The following is a 22,864-nucleotide window of genomic DNA, read 5'->3' as shown; positions in this document are numbered from 1 at the left end:
AGCAACAAAGATAATCGATTAGTCAGTAATTGAGAGGAATACAATCGGGCACGACTGGTAATAGAGCTTCGAGCTCTTAACACATGCATGCAAACACTAGTGAGCCTCTGATCGAGAGCAGGTGGGCTTCTAGCATGAAACAGATGCCTCCTTACCAACACCAGAAACTCAGAACAGAAAACCAAAACCTGCAGAGCTCAGTCTGACAACACTTCGTCCTCCCCAAAATGATCGATTCCCTCAACAGTTCAAAAACTGTCATTTTATAGCACAAGGAGAGGTCGTTATATCATGCATAATGACATCCGTTTTCTGTCAGCGATTCTCCCTCGATTCTCTCTCACATTATCCTACTATTCCCCTCTTTTTGTGGGTCATTAAATTACCCATTAACTACCCCACCTAGTACTTATAAATACTATATCTATATTTATTTGTCTTTGTACTTATTATCCTCGATATTTACATATGTTTATATGTACATTAAGCCTTGTTCATGTGCATCCTTGTACATCTCCGTTCACACGCATCCGACTCCCTTTTCTCCAAATGGCCAGAATCCTCGTTCACGCGCTATCATGGAGAAAACCGCCCCTAGGAGGAATCAGGGAAATATGTGCATGAATTGGCCCTTACATGCGGGCATGCTATTTAATAACTTGTACATATTTAGGAGCAATTCGGTTGGCGTGAGGATACTAGGTAGTACGCATTTATTGTTTGGGAAATTGTACTGTATCTTTGTCTGAAGTGACAGAAATAAAGATGATGTAACCAAGGTATAACGGTTTGACCCCGGGGGCCTATAAAAGGGAGGGGAGAAGGCTGAGAAGACTCTAGGAGTTATTTGGTGGCCTACCGAGCCGAAATGGTGATGAGGAACATCCTGGAGGAAAGGCGTTTGGCTGGGTTCCCTCGGGTGGTGACACCGGGCATTCACGCAGAGGTGCTCGAGGTGCAGGTTGGATGCCGGACCTGGGGAGAATTCGAAGCACGGCTCCTCGAACGGTACGGGCTTGATGACGCGCTTCGGTTATCGAAGTGGGACTTCATGGATTGGGTGGAGACCCCCGGAAAAGGGAGGAATGCATCGACGCTTCTTTGGGAGTTTGAAGAACGCTTCGCGTGGCTCTCGACGTTGGACAGAACAGTGCTGGACATGAGCCACATCTTGTTGTTTGTCAAATCCGTGGACGCGCAAGATCGAGATCAGGTGGGTCTCCTACTAGAGACAGATGATGGGTTGATGGCCCCGGCTACGGAGAGCCGGATGATGCAGACCCGGTGAAGACCGGATGAGGAGTACCCGGCTACGGAGAACCGGATGAAGAGACATATTCGTAAATATGTTTTCTGATAGTCCATCGAGGCTATATTTGTAAATAGCTGAAAAGTCATATTAGTATAAATATGACTTAGGGCAAACTAGTAGTTTGTTGTTGTCATTTTCTGTCTTGCACGAGATCAGTGTGCGTAACTGTACAGAGAGAGAGAGAGAGAGAAAGAGGTCGTTGCCTCCGTTGTAACCGCCGCTTGTGGCGAAGATCTGTGAGCACGAGGTTGGTGCCTCAGTGAGCTCACTGTTGTATATTCTTACATAGTGACAGTTTGCAGCCTGTGGGTTGCCGTGGTTTTTCCCCTAGTTTGGGGTTTTCCACGTAAACCTCCTGTGTATTCTCTTCTTCTTTGTTTCGTGTTTTATTTCCCGTTTTTCTGTGTATCATTCTAAGCTCGGTTGTGGCCGAGCGTTGCGCATAAGGAACGTTGAGTTCCCGTCACGACTGGGCCGTGGTAAAGAGAGTTTGCAGTCGTTTTGACAAACGATGTGAGTGGGTCGACAAGGGCTCATCGGGGGCAAGAGCGGTTATGACAAGGAAGCTCGAGGGACTCCCGCCAACGCGAAGGGAGGAAACCCAGGATTGGCTCGAGACAGGCTCGACATCGACCAGCGTGGTCAAAAGCCCGCCCGGAGGAGCGGCTCTAGAGCAGCTGACGTGGATGGTACGAGACCTCCAGATTGCACAGGCAAGGAGGGACGACAACGAGCAGCCTTGTGATCGAAGGCCTCAGGGTGGGCATCGGTGCTTGTGGTGTGATGCGGTCGGTCACATTCGGAAGGACTGCGTGGACTTCGTCGAAGCAGTAAAGGCTAACGTGGTGTACATGTGGAACGAGAGGGTGCATGTTAGCGAGACCCGGAGAGCCCTGGAGCTGAATATTAGACGAGGAGGAATGAAGAGGTTGATGGAAGAAGTAGCAACACGCCACGCAGAGACCCTCCACTACTCGGTGTCGGCAGGAATCCGGGTTAGGAGTGACAAAGGCCGAAAGACGAAGGACTCCGGGTTCTGGCCGGTGGTACTAGAAGGCCTCGTCGGTATGCAGTTGAGGAAAGAGGAAGCGGATCACACAGAAAGGTGGGTCTGGGAGGTCACCGGGTGGAGCGACCTGATCGAGGAAAAGACCGGCTTCGTGGAGGCCGCGTGCCAGAACTACGAGGTTCGCGTAGAAGACAAACGTGCGGGAAAAGCCGGAGGGGCCGGACTCTCCCAACGGTATGAGACCCAGTTCAGGCTGAAGCAGAATGACGCCGGTACCTCCGGCACACCGGATAAAACAAAGAAAGTTGGTTACCAGTTGAGCACTGAGATAGAAAGAACGACGGACCTGCGGAAGGTCCTTGAGGAATGAATCCTCGACAATGTTACCCGTTCCTTTGGGTGAACACCTTCGATAGATCTGCGGCTATCGGTATTCAAGGGCGTGGTACGTGAAGGCTAGTAACAGAGGCGTCGAGAGAGAGACAGGGCTCAGAGAGAAAACACTAGCGAGGTCTTGATAGGCGTGGGCGGCGTTGAACTCATAGGTATGGATCAAAGCACAGACTCATGGAGCAAATTGGGCACAAATCAGATATATTACTATGACAGAAAAGATTACAGAACACGGCCTATGGCCGGTGACCTTACAAGTTTATCTAGTTACGAGGGACTAAGCTAGTGCTTCCGCCTATATTTTTCTTCTCTCCCTCTCTGAGGTACTGGTCCTCGTTTAAATAACTTTTCCCCTAATACATAGCCGAGCCGTCGGTGGCCCGTGATACTCGGACTCGGCGTTTGCTAATTCCCTCATTTTACATTTTTGTCCTCTGGACAACACCTGGCATGCCCGTGGGACAGGACCTTGTCCGTCGGACCCACGACTTACAAAATACTAACAATATTACAAAAATTGCCTTTTAGGCGTGATCCTCGTTTCATTCCTCTTTTAAGATGTCGAGGATGTTGTCGGGGTCCGGGGTGGTGGCAGGATGGTCTGGTTGGACTGTCGGTGCGGGGGGTTGAGTTTGGTCCGGGGGTGTCATATCTTCTCGGGCGTCCGCCTCAGGTGCGGCCGATTCTTCTGGTGGGGGTGTAGGTTCGTGGGCGCTGACCTCTACTTCGACAGGATCTGGTAATGTGTGGGCGTCCATGGGATGTCTGTTGGCCGGGGCAAGTTCCTCCTGTGCCGTGTCCGTGATCTCCTTGCTGGAAGGTTCTTCCTTCTGCTCTGTGGCTGTTGGAGGGCTGGTTCGGATGGTTGCGAGTCGTTCTCGTTCGAAGGCTTCTGCTTCCAGGCGAAACAACATCTGACCATCATTGAAGTCCTCCATTATTTGCTCGATTGCCGCGATGTGAGATTTTGCCAAGGACTGTTAATCCTTGGTTAAATCTGCACGCAGGTTTTGTATGCTGGCTTCGTCCATTTTGTAGAAGCCGCGGCCCTCCTTCCGTCGGTTCTTGGCGTCGGCGCGTAAAATATGCAATTCGGCAGCTTGGGCTGCCCATTCGTCTCCTGCGCGACTTAATGTTTCCTCGACCTTTTTGGTAAGGTGCTGGCGCTGTTTCTCGATCAGTATTCTGATGCGTGTCTCATCCATGCCGGGCTGTGCTCGGATGGTTGCTAATTCCTGTTTTAAACCGTCGACCTCGGCCTGAATCTTCTGTGCTCTTAGCTCATAGATAGCTTGATTGTTCTTTGCATCCGCGGTTACGAGCTGGAGAGCCTGCTCGTAACGCTTGGTGAGTTCTTCGGTGGCTTGCTCCCGTTCTTTTTGACACGTGGCCCGGATTTGTTCTCGTTCGACGATTCTCTCTTCTTGTAGGGCGAAGTAGGAATCCGATAATTCGTCTTTTTGCTCCGAAAGTAGCTTGCATTTGATGAAAAACTCGTCAACCATTTCTTTAAGGGTCGTACGCTGACTCTGCAGCTCGACATTCTCCGCGATCATTCTCTCCTCCCGTTGGCAATTTCTTTCCTCCTGCCGATGGTTCCAGTCTTTCGCATTGTCGAGCGTGGCCTGTAGGTCTAGGACCTCCTTCTCTTTCTTTGCCATTGTGACTGCGTATTCCTCCAGTTTGTTGTTGAGTTCGGCTTCTTTGCTCGCGGCTTGCGCTTGTACCCGGCCTAGTGCTTCGTTCTGCTCGTGTATCCTTTGGTCGGCCTGGGCTCTCATCTCGGCCATCTGCTTGGAAGCTTCTTCTTTTAGGCGAGCCATCGCCTCTTGATGCCGTTGTTCGTGTCTCTCGGTTCGCCGTTCTTCTTCTTTAAGCTCCGCACGGTAATCCCGGAACGGGGGTTCTGTCTGGGTTGCCACCTCCTTGGGTGCATGAGTTGGTGGTATCTCGGTCTTCTCCATGGGCGTGGGTGCCTCGGTTGTTGTGCAGGCATCGACCATTTGTAACGAATCCGTTTGTGTACTGGCCTGCATCGTCATGATTGAGTCGGTGATGGTGCTTTCATCCATCATTGTTATGCGTGGAGGCGCTGTGAGGGCCTCGGTGGTCATGACCGGAAGGCTCAAGAGTTGTTGTTCCGGCCGGTTTTGCTCCCAGGCTGCCAGCTTCTGGTTCGCAGCGTGCCATAATTCTGTAGCCATCTTAGCCTATTTTTGGGCTATTTTTATCTTTCGGGCCATGTCTTTGGCTGCCCGCGTAGTGCGATCTAGGTTCCGATATGCCTCAATAAGGGCCGTGTTCAACTTGGGGACCTCCATTAGGAGAGCAACCTGTTTTGCCTGCTTCTTTCTCCCGATTTTCTGTAAAGCCCTGTCCTCTTGGGGCTCAATTTCACCTATTAGCGCGCGTTGAATCATTGTTGTTTCGGCGTGCTCCTCCGCCATTCGAGCGGCTGCCGTGACTTGGGCTCTGGCGAGGAAGTCGACCAGCTCGAATGTCGTACCGAGGCGTAGGAGCGCACTAAATTCGTAAGCCTCCGCGGGGAGGTCCTTATACCCGAGGACTTCATCCTCTGAGATCTGCGTTGTCTGCCCATGCTCGATCTTTCCCTGGTTCAGCAATGCCTCCTCAGGGATGATGGCCAGGTTGCTTTGTCTGACAACTAAGGCTTGCTCCTGTTGTGGCTCTTTTGGTTCTTCCGAGGACTCGCGGTTAAGCCGTCTTCTCTTGCTCGACTGTGTTTGGGGTTCCGGGGCCGGTAGTGTCGTTTCCTCCGCCTGCTTCCTTTTCTGGGGTCGTGGTGGTGCAGCCTGCTGTGTGTTGGGGCATGGGCTAGGCCCTGGGGAAGTTACCGAGGGGCGCGACGTTGGTTGTCGAATGGTGACATCATCGGCCGTGTTATCTTCCGCGGCTACCTCCTCCTCCCATTCTTGGCAGGTCTCGGAAACTGCCCTTTTTTGTTGGGGTTGAGTGGGTGGTGGTGCAGATGCGGGGTTTTGGTTAGCGGCAGGAGGTGGAGGCGATGTGGGTTCCTCCCATGCTTTGTGGCTGATGGCAACGAATTTCTCTTTCTGCCTTCGTGGTGGTGGTGGGGACGTGAGTGTGCGAGGGGAAGGAAGAGAAGAGGGTGGGTACAGAACCATCAAAAAGTGGGTAAGAACAGACAACATCTTCTTACCAGACTGAAATGAAGCTAAGGCGGTGCGTAGTCCCTCGCCTGTGATGATTCCCCAATCGATTCTGTTTCCTTCATACGCGCTGATGATGATGGCTGCCTTGTTCTGCGGCATGCTCGTTGGGTTTGTATGCACGAATGCATACTTCATTAATATACGAGCAATCTCCCCGAAAGCTCTGTTGGGACCGCCATACGTGCGATATGCCTTCCCTGAGGTTGAGTACTCACCGAAGTACGCTTTCATCTTTGATGCCGGGGGTATGTCGACCTCATGGTCCCCTCCCCGTTGCAGGTCCAAAACAGCTCGAAGCACGTTGTTGGTGATGGCTTCGGGACTTATACGTTTAACCACAGTTTGGGCATCTGGGTGTGCGGGGGCATCGATGATCTTCAGGTAACCGCCCATTCCTCGTTCTTGAAGCCATGCGCGGGTTTCTGTTGAAGCGGTAAGAGGCATGGTGGAGATGGAGACGGGGTTCGACTGTGTGGAGGCGTGAAGAAGAGTGATGAGGCGAGGGCGAGCCACAAGAGGAACAACAGGAAGGGGAAGTCCAACAGAGGGGTTATGAGAGCGAAAGAGGGCTTGAGAGCAAGAGCGTTTAGCGCGATGAGAGCGAGACGGGGTTTCTGAGCTTGAGAGCGATGGAGATGGGGAGCGATAATGAACTTCTGTGTCTGTGCTGCGTTTTGGAAACGGTTTTAGTAACTTACTCCTAGGGTTTTGTGCCTGAAGCGAATCCTGAAGATTCTGAGTCGTGGGTGCCATAATAAGTGACTAGCACCACATGTCCTGAAGGTGAGTGGGGTGCTTCTAGTGCTTTGCATGTGCTTAAATAGGTACTAAATGAGTGGTGGCGAGGGGTGCTCCTAAAATTGTGGGTGCCTAGGTGGGTGGTGTAGGTGTAGCTAATCGGTGGCTAAACTATGGTTAATCCTACCTACTACTACTTTTATTAATTTCAAGAAGGTGGGTGAGTCCTTATTCAGGGGGACACGTGGCCTCCTCCGTGGTGGTCTCCCGAAACTCGTTTGTGCCATGTGGCTCGGTAAACGGGTTGGGTGGTGTAGTCCCTCGATATGATCGAAGTCGGAAACCATTGGCCCAGCTTTTGAGAGTGTCGCCGGCGAGTGTGCCGAGCTGGAACGTCCCGTTGAACTCGTCGATAATCCAGAATGGACCGGTCCACCGAAATCTTAATTTTCCCAGCATAGACCCGAGTCGTGTTTGAAAAAGAAGAATTGGTTTGCCGATGGTGAGCTCCTTTTCCAGCCTGTGTCGATGTCAATCCACGAAAGCCTTGCGTTGGCGTTGGAGTTGTTCGAGTTGGGCCATTCTCTCTATCCTATCTTCGCCGAGTTCGAGGAGTTGTTCCAGCCAGTATTGCTCGGATTGGGCCTCGGGGAGCTGTGCTTTGACTTGAACTCGGAGGCTCGGGACTTGGAACTCGACGGGCATTATGGCTTCTAACCCGAACACCATTCGAAAGGGGGTTGATTGGATGCTTGTTTTGAAAGTCGTACGATACGCCCACAACGCGCTTTGGAGTTTGTCATCCCAATCGGTCCTGTTTTCATTGACGATCTTCTTCAGTATGGTTTGGAGGATTTTATTGGTCGATTCCGCCAAGCTGTTCGCCTGTGGGTAGTATGGTGTGCTTTTCTTGTGCACCACCACGTAGTGGTGTGTAAGCTCACGTATTATGTGATTGATGAAGTGCCCACCTTGATCACTAACGAGCTCGATTGGGCATCCGTAACGGCACCAGAGGTGCTCGTACACGAATTTAGCCGTGGATGCCACCATGTTATCTCGGAGTGCCTTAGCCTCGACCCATTTGGTGCAGTAATCCGTGGCAACAATAATATACCTATTCCCTGTTCGGGCCGCGGGTGGTTTGAAAGGGCCTACAAAATTCAAACCCCATTTTTGAAATGGGTCCAACAGAAGAATCGGCTGGTGTGGCATTCGTGACTGTTCCATTGGTTGCCCCAGTCGTTGGCACAAATCGCACTGCTGGCAAAACTCGTGAGCGTCTTTCTTCGTTGTCGGCCACCACAATCCACTTTGCCAAACTTTCCTTGCCGTGGAATCCCCGGTGTAGTGCCCCCCAGCTACTCCTTGGTGGGCTTCCTGAAGAACGGTGTTCTTCTCGAATTCCCTAATCGCTCGGCGCCATATGTCGTCCGAGCCTTTGTGGTAGAGAATGTCTGAGACGAGGCAAAAATTCCGGCTACGCACTGCTAGGCGTTTTCTCGTGTCAAGGGTCATGTGCTCGGGAGGTACACCGGTAGTGATAAAATGGGTCATCTCCGTGATCCATTCATCTCCATTATCGTCTGGTATCGTGGTCAGGTTAAATAGGCTGGCGTCCGGTAGCTCGTCGTACGTTGTTTTTGCCGGTTCCCCTGACTCAAGACGGCTCAAGTAGTCGGCGACGACATGTTGTACCCTGGGTCGATGCTGAATTTGGAAATCAAACTCTTGTAGTAGGAGCATCCACCGAGCCAACCGTCCAGTGAGGGCTTGTTTATTGACCAAATAAAGAAGGGCCGAGTGATCCACGTGAAAGGTAAATTTTTGGCCCAAGAGGTAATGCTGAAATTTATTGATGTTATAAATCATACTGAGGGCCTCCCGCTCGGTGGTGGAGTAATTCTTTTCCGCGGTCGAGAGCCGTCGGCTGGCGTAGTACACGGGCCTATACCAATTCGGGGGTGTGCATTGCATCAGGGCACTTCCGATGGCGATGTCTGAAGCATCTACGAAGACATGAACCGGTTCGGACCAAACCGGGGACTGGACCACCGGGGCATATGACAACATTCGTTTCAGGGTTTGATAGGCCGTGTCCTCGATTGACGTCCATTGGAAAGGAAGGCGATGGACTGCTGCGTGTAAAGGTGTCGCGAAATCGGCCAGGTGTCGTATCATTCGGCTGTGCCACCGGATCTGTCCCAAAAAACGGCTTAGTGCCTTAGCGTTCGAGGGTGCGGTGGCATTCAGGATTGCCTTTACTTTATCCGGGTTCATAACGATGCCTTCTTGACTGACAATGTGGCCGAGAAGGTTGCCGCTGGTGACTAAGAACACGCATTTCGTCGGGTTTAAACTCAATCGAGCTTGGCGACATCGGTCCAGGCAGAGTCGTAACTGGGTCATGTGTTCCTGTCGATGGCCATACACGGCGAAATCGTCGAGAAAGACTTGCATGAACGGCGGGATGTAGTCATGAAAGATTTCGGTGATGATGCGCTGGAACGTAGCCGGCGCTGTTTTTAGACTGAACATCATAACTTCTGATACAAAAACACCCCATTCCGTGACGAAAGCGGTTTTCTCCTTATCCTCCGGGTGCATTCTTATCTGGTTATAGCCGCTGAACCCGTCGAGGAAATTGTAGCATTCGTGGCCGGCTACCGTGTCGAGGACGCTATCCATGAATGGGAGAGGGAAACCGTCGGTGACTGTTGCCGCGTTAAGCTTCCGATAGTCGATGCAGACGCAGATTTTTCCATTCTTCTTTGGGACCACTACGATCGGGCTCAACCACGTGGCCCGTTTAATAGGGCGAATGAAGCCCGCTCGGAGTAGTTTGTCGATTTCCTCTTTGACTTTAGCGGCGTAGTTGGGGTTCATCCTGTAGCGCCTCTGCTAAACTGGCCGAGTGTCGGTTAAGATATGAATTTGATGTTGGTAGTATTGAGGATCTAGCCCCTTCATATCGGTGTAAGACCAAGCGAAAACATCATGGTAGTCGGTGAGCAATTTTACGAGGCATGCCTGTTCTCCGGTTGGTAGATTATTGGCAATTTGTAACGTACGGGGATTCTCGTCCAAACCGAGGTTTATTGTTTCCAGGGTTGATGCTTTCACTCGTTGTGAAATGGCGAGTTCGCGTTCGAAAGCCTCCCGAGCATGACGTAGCTCGGCAACTGTGGTTGGATCTGGTTCATCTTGGGGTGGTGACTCCTCCGTGACTTCCTCGTCTTTAGATGGCTCAATGGTTGGTAAGGCATCTATTTCGAAGAGAGGGATGATCGTGGGATGATCATCTAGGAAGTCATCGACCTCCTCATCGGCCAAACCGTCAAGCATATGGACCCCTTCCGTGTATAACGGCGAAGTGTTGAGGGCGACGGGGACTCGTTCTTCAGTGATGATGCGGACTTTTGTCTTGCCTCTTCGGAACGAGATCATGTTGCGTTGCCAATGTTGCTTGATATTCGCTGTACGCAACCATGGTCGACCTAGTAACAGTGGGTAGGCGCCTTGTGTCTCCAGTCTCAGCACGACGGCCGAGATCGTGAACATGTGGCCTCCGAGTGTGAAGTCGAGATGGCGGATTAAACCAATGGGGCGAACGGAGCGTGTGTCGGCCATCCGAAGCCAAAAGGGGCATGGTTCCCATTGATTCAGGCCGAGGTTGAGACACGTTAACTCGCTAATAACTTTTACGCCGGATCCGCCGTTGATGATGCATCTGTGCATGTCTTGTCCCTTAATGATGATTCGCACGGCTGGGTTCTGAGAATCCATGAGTGGTGGACCAGTTCCTGCTTCGGTGAGGTGTATCGGTGGCATCACTGGCTTAGTATTGGCCTGGAGTGCCGCCAGGGTGTCCCAAAATCTCGGCATGAGTGGTAGCAGTTTATGTAGGGGCAGCGAGATGCGGGAGTTGGTAAGAACATCCCATAGCTGGTCGTCCTCCGACGACGTGGATGGTGCCGAGGTTTGTGGTACTTCACTGGGCCCGTCTCTCATGTCAGTTTGCATGCGTACGACATTATTTTTATTGGCCGTGTCGATCCATTCTTTTGCTGCCTAACGTACTTCATCTTGGATTTGCCACTGAGTAGTCTGCGCTTTACTCCGGGTAGTGACCGTTTGAACATCGACCATGATACTGTTCACCGCGGGTGCCTTGCCACGGTTGGTTGTCGGACATTGCGTGGCGTAGTGGCCTGGTTGATTACATTTAAAACATGTCACGTTGGCCGAGCTACTGGTGTCCGCTCGATCTGTGTGTGGAAGCTGTTGTTGTTGATTCTCGGTCTCGTTTGGTGGTGGGTTGTTCCAAGGTACGTTGGAGTTGCGCTGGTCATTTTGAGGAGCGTCCCGTTGGCGGTTGTCATTAGGTCTTCTATTGTTGCGTGTGTTGCGGTTGCCGTTTGGCCGATCAATGCGTGAGTTCCGTCGGTCATACTGGTCATCGCGATCGTCATCATATCGGGCATAATCGTTGTGCCGGTCATCGCGATAATGATCACGACGGTCATCACGTCGGTAGTCGTCGTCTCGGCGCCGTCGATCCGGGGATCGCGGTTGGTCTTTATCCTGGTCTCGGTAGATATATCGCTCGTCCTACCGAGAGTATGTATTTCGTGGCTCGATCTGGCGGACCGGTGCCGCCGTTGTGCGGTTCAGCATATTATATTCGCACTGCTTGACCGTGTGAGCTCGAGACTAACAGATCGGACACTGTGGTCGGTGGGGGCATTCGAGGGTCAGGTGCCCTGATTCTGAACACGTTGTGCATTGGAGGGCTTGGCGAAAGCGATTGTCCTCTTGGGGAAGAGCGTTTTGCAAGGATGTCATCGAGAAGGCCGCGTCGTGCTGGTTCCGATCGAGGGCGAGAACGCGCGCTATGACTTGTTCAATAGTATGGTTGGCGAAATTTGTAAGTGCGAGAGTCATTCGTAGAGGCTCTCGTAAACTGGATAGGAAAGTGTCCGGTATATGTTGTGCCGAGACATCATCGGCCACTTGTCTATAGAGATCCCAGAACCGGATCGTGAACTGCGCGACCGTTTCGTGCGGTTCTTGGCATATAGAGAAGAATTGCCAGAGCAGTTCCCGTTTAGGCACCTCGCGATGAAAAAGTTCAAGGAACTTTGTGCGCACGATTTGGAAAGTGGTGGCCTCTCCTATTTCGAGGCGAGAGTACCATCGTGCGGCCGGTCCATCGAGGGAGAGTGTGAACTCGGCAATCTTTGAGGCATCGATTTCGGCCGGCGTGAGGCGGTGCGTGGAGTGGTTAGCCTGCCACGTGGATATGAAGGCACGGATGTGTGACTCGGCGTCTGGTTCGCCGGTGTATCGTGGGTATGGTGTTGGGAGACAGGTCCCTCCGGATGAGAAGGGAGGAGAACAGTGCCGACGAACAATCTCGGCCGAGGCCGATAGGCCGAGGCCAAAACCGGAAGAGGAGTACCCGGCTTACGGAGAGCCGGATGGTGCAGACCCGGTGTGAACCGGATGAAGAGTACCCCTGCTACGGAGAGCCGGATGGTGCAGACCCGGTGTGAACAGGATGAAGAGTACCCGGCTACGGAGAGCCGGATGGTGCAGACCCGATATAAACCGGATGAAGAGTACCCGGCTACGGAGAGCCGGATGGTGCAGACCCGGTATGAACCGGATGAAGAGACATATTAGTAAATATGTTTCTGATAGTCCATTGCGGCTACATTTGTAAATAGCCGAAAAGTCATATTAATATAAATATGACTTAGGGCAAACTTTTAGATATAGTTGTTGTCATTCTTGTTGGTGCAAGAATAGAGAGTGTGCGTAACTGTACAGAGAGAGAGAGAGAGAAAGAGGTCGTTGCCTCTGTTGTAACCGCCGTCTGTGGCGAAGATCGTGAGTCCGAGGTCGTTGCCTCCGTGAACTCACTGTTTTGTACATTCTTACATAGTGACAGTTTGCAGCCTGTGGGCTGCCGTGGTTTTTCCCCTAGTTTGGGGTTTTCCACGTAAACCTCCTGTGTATCTTCCTCTTCTTTGTGTCGTGTTCTATTTCCCGTTTTCTGTGTATCATTCTAAGCTCGGTTGTGGCCGAGCGTTGCGCATAAGGAACGACCAGTTCTCGTCATATGGGTACGGCATGATGTCGTACTCTGGGTCTTCTGGTAGCACCGGAAAAGGGTTTAGTTCTGGTTGATTGACCTCCGGAGGGCTCGACGGGGGTTTTGGTAGTGAATCAACTCGCGATTGAGTGTCCGGTGGCGAGTGTCGAATACATGTGTATAATGGACGTATTCACACTATCTCGTCTTGGCCATTTATGTAATTAGCATAAAGGGTAGTTGCCCTAAGTCGGTCACTATATATATTGACCTTGTAACCTTTTTGTAAGGTTGGCTGTTGTATTATTGCTTTGGGAAATGGAAAGTTCTTTTCTCTCTCTCTCTCTCTCTCTCTCTCTCTATGTGTTGGGATTTCGGTCCCTCCGGATGGGATGTCCGGAGATGAATGACGGCAAGCCCGGAGGCTGTTACGGAACCGTAGGATGAAGAGTACCCGGCATGAAGCCGGATGAAGAGTACCAGGTTACGGAGCCGGATGATGAAGACCCCGGCTACGGAGCCGGATGCTGAAGACCCCGGCTACGGAGCCGGATGATGAAGACCCCGGCTACGGAGCCGGATGACGAATGTACCCGGAGAGAGAGATCCGGATGCGGGGACATATTTGTGAATATGTTTGCCAAGAGCCCTTGAGGTTATATTTGTAAATAGCCCGAAAGTCATATGTGTATAAATATGACTTAGGGCAAACAGTTGATGTTGTTGCTTAATTTTCATGCGAAGTGAGAGCAGCCGAGAGAGAGAGAGAGAGAGAGACGAAGAGGTCGTTGCCTCTGTGTATTGCCGCCGCCTGTGGCGAAGACAGTGAGCTCAAGGTTGTTGCCTTGTAGCTTCACCAGTGTACATCCCTGTTCATAGTGATAGTTGGAGTTTGAGGCTCCCGTGGTTTTTCCCATTTAGGGTTTTCCACGTAAAACATCCAGTGTACCTTTCTCTCTATTGTCTTTCGTGCATTGTTGTATTTCCCGTTTTCTGTGAATCGATCCTGTTCCTCGGTTGTGGCCGAGCACGGAATTTCAATAAAGTGGTATCAGAGCGACGATAACACAGAAGATGGAAGGCGGCGGTAGCGGGCAGCCGGGAATGATGGTGCTGAATGCGCAGAATTACGCCGACTGGAAGATCAAGATGGAGGATCTTCTGATTGTTCGGGACCTGTACGAACCGATTGACAGGTCGGAAATACCGAAGGGAGTACTTGAGTCGGAGTGGAAGCTCCTGAACCGGAAAGCAGTAGCGACGATCCGGCAATATGTCGATGTAAGTGTCCTGCAACATGTGGCGAACGATACGAACGCCTATGAGATGTGGAAGAAGCTGTCGGGCCTCTATGAGAGGAAGAATGCGTTGAACCGGACCTCCCTGATGAGAAAGATAGTGAACCTCAAGTACCGGGACGGCGAGAGTATGGTGGAACACGTAAGCACGTTCATGGGATTCGTGAACCAGCTTGCGGCGATCAAGTTCCCGTTGGAGGATGCAATGCAAGCCATCATCCTGATGTGTACATTGCCGGACAGCTGGGAGAACTTGGTGGTGACTCTCAGCACCTCCTGCGCCGAAGATAACTTGTCCCTACAAACGGTAAAGACAAGTATTTTGAACGAAGAAGCGCGTCGGAGAGATAAAGAACCGGTCTCCGACTCGAAGGCGCTGCTTACCGAATCGGAACGGGGAAGACAATGGAACCGGAGTCCGCAAAGACGGGAGAAGTCGGGGACCCGGTCGCAGTCAAGAGGAAGATCCACATGCTTCCACTGTGGGAAGCCGGGGCACTTCCGGAAGAATTGTCGGCATTACCGAAAAGACAACGGAGCCGACGACACCGATTCGAAGAAATCACCGGAGAGAAACGGTGCATACCGGGGAGCCACGGACCGGAGAGGTCCGGATCGGCGAGGGCAGGACCGGAAAGGAACGACGGCACTCGCGGCAAGTGAAGAAGAGATAATGCTTATTACCGAAGAGAGGGAGCTGAACCTTGCCGGTGTAGAGATGACCTGGGTGGTCGATTCCGGAGCGTCGTTCCACCTGACCCCGGAGAAGAAATACTTCTCATCCTACACAGCCGGTGAGCACGGCTGTGTCCGGATGGGAAATGAAGGTACGTGCCGGATAGCCGGCATAGGAGACGTGTGGCTGATGACATCAACCGGATGCAAGATGCTGCTGAAGGATGTGCGACACGTTCCGGAGGTCCGATTGAACCTGATCTCGGCCGGGAGGCTAGATGATGAAGGCTACACGGGTAGCATCCGGAACGGTGTCATGAAGTTCAGCAAGGGGAGCCTGATCGTGGCTCGGGCCCGGAAGGTCAACACACTGTACCTGATGAATTCCCGGCTATGTCTGGAAGAGCTGAATGTGGCAGCCGACACTGCCGGTGAGCTGTGGCACAAAAGACTGTGCCACATGAGTGAGAAGGGGATGAAGAGGCTTGCAGAAGACAACCTCATTCCAGTGAAGCATGTGCACCTGGAGAAGTGCACCGACTGCCTGGCCGGTAAGCAAAACCGGACCTCCTTCCACTCAAGGCCACCGACGAGACGTAGCGCACCATTGGAGTTGGTGCACACCGATGTGTGTCAGGTAGAAACGAAGTCGCATGGCGGAGCCCAGTACTTCGTAACATTCATTGATGATCACAGCCGGAAGCTGTGGACGGCACCGTTGAAGACAAAGGACCAAGTATTGTCCGTCTTCAAAGAACTCCACGCGAGAGTGGAAAGGGAATCCGGCAAGAAGCTGAAAGCGATACGAGCGGATAACGGAGGGGAATACCGGGGGCAGTTCCAGGAGTACTGTCGCTCGAAGGGAATCCGGCTCGAGTTTACTGTGCCGAAGACGCCGGAACTAAACGGGCTGGCCGAGAGGATGAACCGGACCATAATGGAGAGGGTCCGGAGTATGCTGGCGCATGCGAAATTACCCAAGGGGTTTTGGGCTGAGGCAATGTCGACGGCGACATACGTGATAAACAGATCACCCTCAGTACCTTTGGACGGAGACACGCCGCAGAAAGTGTGGACCGGTAAGGAAGTGTCCTACCGGCATCTGAAGGTGTTCGGGTGTCTCGCATACGTGCATGTGGCAAAGGACCGGAGAGGAAAGCTAGATCCAAAGACCCGGCCATGCATATTCCTCGGTTACGGCGACGACGAGTTCGGCTACCGAGTATGGGACCCGGTCGACAAGAAGATATTCAGGAGTCGAGATATCATTTTCATGGAGGACAAGACGCTCGCCGACTGGGAGTCGGAGAAGAAGATGAAGAGCTCCAAGTCGACCGGTGAGGATAAACTCTACGAGGAGCAGTCCCGACCGGCAAGGGACCGGTTAACACTCGAAGACCCGGCCGAAGACGGTGAAGAAACAGAACCGGCCGAAGAAGATGAAAATGATACCGGAACCGGCCCCGATCCCGAAATGGATTCGGATGAAGAAGAAGAATCGGAAGAACCGGTTACCGAAGCTCCCGAACGGAGATATCCTCTAAGAGAGAGAAGGGCCCCCCGGAGATTTCCGGAACCAGAGCACGTGCTGCTAACCAACGAGGGGGAGCCGGAGAGCTTTGAAGAAGCAAAGCACGACACCCAGAGCCGCAGGTGGTTAAGTGCCATGCAGGAGGAGATGGATTCCCTGCATGAGAACCACACATATGAACTTGTGGAGTTGCCGAAAGGAAAGCGGGCACTTCGAAACAAGTGGGTGTTCAAGCTGAAACCGGGAGATGCCGGAAACCCCCAGAGATACAAAGCCAGGATCGTGGTGAAGGGGTTCCAGCAGAAGAAGGGCGTCGACTTCGACGAGATATTTGCCCCGGTAGTGAAGATGACCTCTATCCGGACGGTGCTGAGCATAGCGGCAAGCATGGACCTCGAGGTAGAACAGATGGACGTGAAGACGGCATTCCTTCACGGTGACCTCGATGAAGAGATCTACATGCAGCAACCGGAAGGATTCGAGAAGAAAGGGAAGGAGCACCTGGTATGCCGGTTGAAGAAGAGCCTTTACGGACTGAAGCAGGCTCCCCGGCAATGGTACCGGAAGTTCGACTCCTTCATGACCGACGAAGGGTACCACAAAACGCAGTCTGATCACTGCGTGTTTGTGAAGAAGTTCGAAGGAGGAGACTCTCTAATACTCCTCCTGTACGTGGACGACATGTTGATCGTCGGACGGGACCAGGTCAAGATACGGGTGCTGAAGGAGGCACTTCACCGAACCTTCTCAATGAAGGACCTGGGTCCGGCGAGGCAAATACTAGGGATGCACATCATCCGGGACCGGAAGAAGAAGCAGTTGTGGCTGTCACAGGAGAAGTACGTGACAAAGGTGCTTCACCGGTTCAACATGTCGGAAGCAAGACCGGTCGGGTCAACCCTCCCGGCAAACTGCAAGTTGTCCAGCAAGCAAAGCCCCAAGACAAAGGCTGAGAAGGAGGACATGATGAAAGTACCATATGCCTCTGCCGTCGGAAGCTTGATGTACGCAATGGTGTGTACAAGACCGGACATAGGATATGCAGTCGGAGTGGTGAGCCGGTACATGAGCAATCCCGGCAAAGAGCACTGGAACGCGGTCAAGTGGATACTCCGATACCTGAAGGGCACGGCAAACGTGTGCCTCCGATTCGGCTCCGGTAAGCCCGAATTCGACGGCTTTACCGATTCGGATATGTCGGCTGATGCAGATACCAGCCGGTCCACATCAGGGTATGTGATGACGTATGCAGGAGGAGCTGTTTCGTGGCAGTCGAGGCTGCAGAAGACGGTTGCGTTGTCAACCACGGAGGCGGAGTACATGGCAGCTGTTGAAGCCGGCAAGGAAATAATATGGATGAAGGACTTCATTAGAGAGCTCGGTATCCAACAGGAGGAGTACCGACTCTACTGCGACAGTCAGAGTGCCATCCACCTTGCGAAGAACGCGGCCTACCATTCCCGGACGAAACACATCCAGCGGAGATACCACTGGATCCGGGAGAGGATAGAAGACGAGGAGTTCGTGCTGACGAAGATCCACACTGACGAGAACGGGTCGGATATGCTGACCAAGGTGCTCACACCCGACAAGCTGGAAGCATGCCGGAAGAGGATCGGATTGGAGAGACATCCCATGCCGAAGTGAAGGGGGAGTTTGTTGGGATTTCGGTCCCTCCGGATGGGATGTCCGGAGATGAATGACGGCAAGCCCGGAGGCTGTTACGGAACCGTAGGATGAAGAGTACCCGGCATGAAGCCGGATGAAGAGTACCAGGTTACGGAGCCGGATGATGAAGACCCCGGCTACGGAGCCGGATGCTGAAGACCCCGGCTACGGAGCCGGATGATGAAGACCCCGGCTACGGAGCCGGATGACGAATGTACCCGGAGAGAGAGATCCGGATGCGGGGACATATTTGTGAATATGTTTGCCAAGAGCCCTTGAGGTTATATTTGTAAATAGCCCGAAAGTCATATGTGTATAAATATGACTTAGGGCAAACAGTTGATGTTGTTGCTTAATTTTCATGCGAAGTGAGAGCAGCCGAGAGAGAGAGAGAGAGAGAGACGAAGAGGTCGTTGCCTCTGTGTATTGCCGCCGCCTGTGGCGAAGACAGTGAGCTCAAGGTTGTTGCCTTGTAGCTTCACCAGTGTACATCCCTGTTCATAGTGATAGTTGGAGTTTGAGGCTCCCGTGGTTTTTCCCATTTAGGGTTTTCCACGTAAAACATCCAGTGTACCTTTCTCTCTATTGTCTTTCGTGCATTGTTGTATTTCCCGTTTTCTGTGAATCGATCCTGTTCCTCGGTTGTGGCCGAGCACGGAATTTCAATACTGTGCAACGACCTACATTCTGTCATACGCAGGAGAAGAACAGAACTGAATGCTTCAAGATCTTCCGCATTGACGACCTCGCTTCCAACATCTGGTATCAGAGCCTGCACAGTAGTCGGTCCCTCAATCCGCTGTCGGCCGTCGTCTCAGCATTCGGTTTCCTGCGTCATTCGAAGAAGAGAGAGGAAGAAGAAAAAAAAAAAACCAGGTTTGCATCTCATCGCGTTAGATCATCTTTGTTTGGAGTAAGCCAGCAGGCTGTACTCCGTTCCTTGTGATTGTAACCGCTCGAGGTGAAATCCCCTCGTGCAACATTGACACGATTCGTGCTCCATTCGGTTAAACGGCATCCGAAGAGGTCATCAAACGCCGCTCGCTGTAACCACTCGGTGCAGATCGGTCTCAAGACAACAACCCCAAATTCGTGCTTCATCAGGCTGATCGACATTCGAGAGGATCAGTTAGATCCATCTCTCTCGTTGCTGCAGTCACCCGAAGCAGAATCGGTCCAGATAATCGGTTTTAATAATCGGTATTCGGCATATATATCCGAAGCGAACCGGGCTCACTCCGACTCGGCAACATTCGGGAAGACCAGTCGGCTCTGTCCCTCAAGCTACCGAAGTCAATTCGAGCAAGTTCCGAAGCCGAACCGACTCGGGTTCAAACCCGACTAGAACAATATCGGGTGAGCCAACCGGCTGCACTCCAACAAGGTCCGTAGTCAACTCCGAACCGAGCTTCGTTAACCAAAACCGAATTTGATGGCATCAACATCCGGCTCGTCAGAAATGAGTCTACGAAAGTTCGATGGATCGAACTTCAACTTCTGGAAGGAACAAATGCAAGACTATCTCATAGTCAAGGGGCAAATCGATCCCATCGAAAATGAAGAACCTCCAGAAGGATACAAACCAATTGAGTGGCAGAAGCTGGACAGAATCGTCCGCGCCACGATTCGGATGCACCTATCGGAATCGGTATACTTTACGGTGCAATCGTGTACGACAGCATTTGAACTGTGGAAAACACTGTCGGACACTTACGAAAAGAAGGTCGCCGCAACAAAGATGTTTCTGATCCGGCGCCTCTACAACTTGCGGATGAAAGAATCCGACTCGGTTCAAGCACACCTCAATGAGTACGAAAGCATAAGCTCCCAAATCTCGTCACAGGGGACGGCAATCGAGGATGAACTCAGAGCAATGATACTCATGAGCAGCCTTCCCTCATCATGGGAAACTTTCGTCACAACCGTGTGCAACGCGTCAACCACGGCTGTTAAATACTCCGAAGTCACGAGCGCAATCCTGACCGAAGCAGCTCGGAGAAAGTCTTTCGCCAAAGACTCAACAGACGATGCTTACGTAGTACAAGGTTCGACAGACCGATCGAACATACGAGGAAGAGATTCCTCACGGCCGCCGAACAATCAGCGAAGACGGAGCCAGTCACGGGATAACCGAATCTGCAACTACTGCAAGAAACCCGGACACATCAAAGCCGACTGCCGCGCACTCAAGAACAAGAACAACAAGAAGAGTGGCCGGCATGAGGAGATCAATTACGTCGGCTTCTCAGCTGATGTGCTACCAGACGACCCGAACATACTATCAATCGAAAATCCAGTTGGCTCAGAAGTTCTGCTCACGACTGAAGAATCGAGCACATGGCTCTTGGATTCGGGCGCGTCGTTTCACGTGACTCCTCATCGATCCCAATTTCGGCAATACACGATCCGTCACTCCGACTCAGTTCGGGTCGGTAACTCGCAACACTGTGACATCATCGGAATCGGCACAGTAGAGCTCAACCTTGCAGGTGGCTCTACACTTGTACTCCACAATGTCCGACATGTACCCGAGCTCTCACGGCCATTGATCTCAGTCGGACAACTAGATGAAGACGGCATTCGTGCCGGTTTTTCTTCGGGAGGGTGGACACTCCACAGGGGGAACCTCCTGCTTGCTAGAGGACCCAAGATACACTCCCTGTATCCGTTACATGTTACGCTCAGAGAGGGTAACCTGTTTTTGGTGGATATTCCTGTGTCATCACTATGGCACCGAAGATTAGGACACCTCAGCAAGGCCGGCATCACGCACCTATCTAGAGCCGGATACATCCCCAAACTCTCCTTCTCCGACCATCAATTCTGCGAGCATTGCCAGTATGGCAAACAAGCAGCCACATCACACCCGACATCAGCACCAAGAGAATCGAGACCTCTCGATTTGGTCCACTCGGACGTCTGTGGCCCAATGCCGCATCAGTCTCTCGGTGGTGCCTCTTACTTCGTCACTTTTATTGACGATTCGACTCGAAAGGTGTGGGCTTATCCAATTCGCACCAAAGATCGGGTCTTCTCGATCTTCACCGATTGGCTCGCTATGGTAGAAAATCAAACCGACCGAAAGCTGAAATGCCTTCGGACAGACAATGGGGGAGAGTTTAAATCTGAAGAATTCGTCAAATTCTGCCGACAACGCGGCATCCGACGAGAATTTACGGCACCACACAGTCCGGAGCAAAACGGGATTGCCGAACGCATGAATCGGACAATCCAAGAACGGACAGTTTCCATGCTCCAACACTCCGGACTGTCGGATGGCTTCTGGGCAGAGGCTCTACTCACGGCAGTACACATAATCAATATGTCGCCAAGTAGACCTCTAGGACTTCAAATTCCTCAGGAACTATGGATCGGCAGTAAGCCGAATTACGACAAGCTGAGGATCTTCGGATGCGAGGCGTACACCCTTATTCCGAAAGATGATCGCCGAAAACTTGCACCTCGGTCCAGGAAATGCATTTTCCTTGGATATGGATCCAACGGCGAAATGGGATACCGACTCTGGGACCCCGAACGCAGACAAATCGTTCGAAGTTCGGACGTTGTGTTCAACGAGTCGGCCATGAATCCATCAGTCGAAAAACCGATCGAAGTCCGAAGGGTAACCTTTTCCGATGTGCCGACCCTTCAAGAAGGCCCCGCTCTCAACACACGGTCAGCTTCACGGGTAGCTGAACCTTACACTACCGACTCGGACAACTCCGACTCGGCACAGCAGAACAATCCGCTTTCGGACCATCCGACCACGATACCCGATGCGACCAGTCCAATCATGCCTCGACGATCCGAGAGACTGTCGCAACCTCCGGAGAGGTATTCTCCTGGAATTTTCTTCACCGACGCCGGCGAACCGACGTCTTACGAAGAAGCATCGACATCCGTCGATTCAGCCACCTGGCATCTGGCGATGGAGTCGGAAATGCACTCCATTCGGGCAAACAAGACTTGGGATCTGGTCGAATTACCTAGGAACCGACGTGCTCTTCCTTGCAAGTGGGTTTATCGACTAAAAGAGACGTCTGATTCGACCACCCCAAAGTACAAGGCCAGACTAGTTGCGAAGGGCTTCCGACAAGAATACGGCGTCGACTTCGACGAGATTTTTTCACCAGTGGTGAAAATGACAACCCTTCGTTTCCTACTCGGCGTAGTGGCAGCCGACAACTTGGAGCTGATTCAGCTAGATGTCAAAACAGCATTCCTCCATGGTGATCTAGACGAGGAAATTTATATGGAGCAGCCAAAAGGCTTCGTGGCGACTGGCCAAGAACATCTAGTCTGCCGACTCAGGAAGAGTCTATACGGCCTCAAACAGGCACCGCGACAATGGTACAAGAAGTTCGACGACTTCATCACATCGATCGGCTTCTCAAAAAGCGATGAGGACCATTGTCTCTTCACCAACACAGCTCAAGATGGATCACCCATCTTCCTCATCATTTACGTGGACGACATGCTAATTTCTGGACGCCACGCGGGCGAACTTGCCGATCTCATTCGGCAACTGCGGTTGAAGTTTGCCATGAAGGATCTCGGTCCGGCACGACACATACTCGGCATGAAGATCAGTCGGCATCGCGACAAACGACACCTTTTTTTGTCTCAGACCGACTATATCGGACGTGTCTTGGAACGCTTCAACATGCAATCAGCCAAATCTGCTTCAACCCCGCTCCCTATGAATCTTCGGCTCTCTCAGCGAGACTGCCCGACATCCGGTCCGGAGGGGGAAGATATGAAGTCGGTACCGTATGCACCGGCAGTCGGCTCCCTTATGTACCTGATGGTCGCGACACGGCCTGATATCTCTCATGCCGTAGGAGTCGTTAGCAGATTTATGCACAATCCTGGCCGATCGCATTGGAACGCAGTCAAGCATGTGTTCAGATATCTGGCTGGCACAAAAGACCATGGCATTCTTTTCGGAT

The sequence above is a fragment of the Azolla caroliniana genome, unplaced genomic scaffold, assembly GCF_043228905.1.
Source record: "Azolla caroliniana isolate FFs.n. ecotype wild unplaced genomic scaffold, voAzoCaro1.0.p SCAF_17, whole genome shotgun sequence".
Taxonomy (NCBI): Eukaryota; Viridiplantae; Streptophyta; class Polypodiopsida; order Salviniales; family Salviniaceae; genus Azolla; species Azolla caroliniana.
This window is presented reverse-complemented; position numbering follows the sequence as displayed.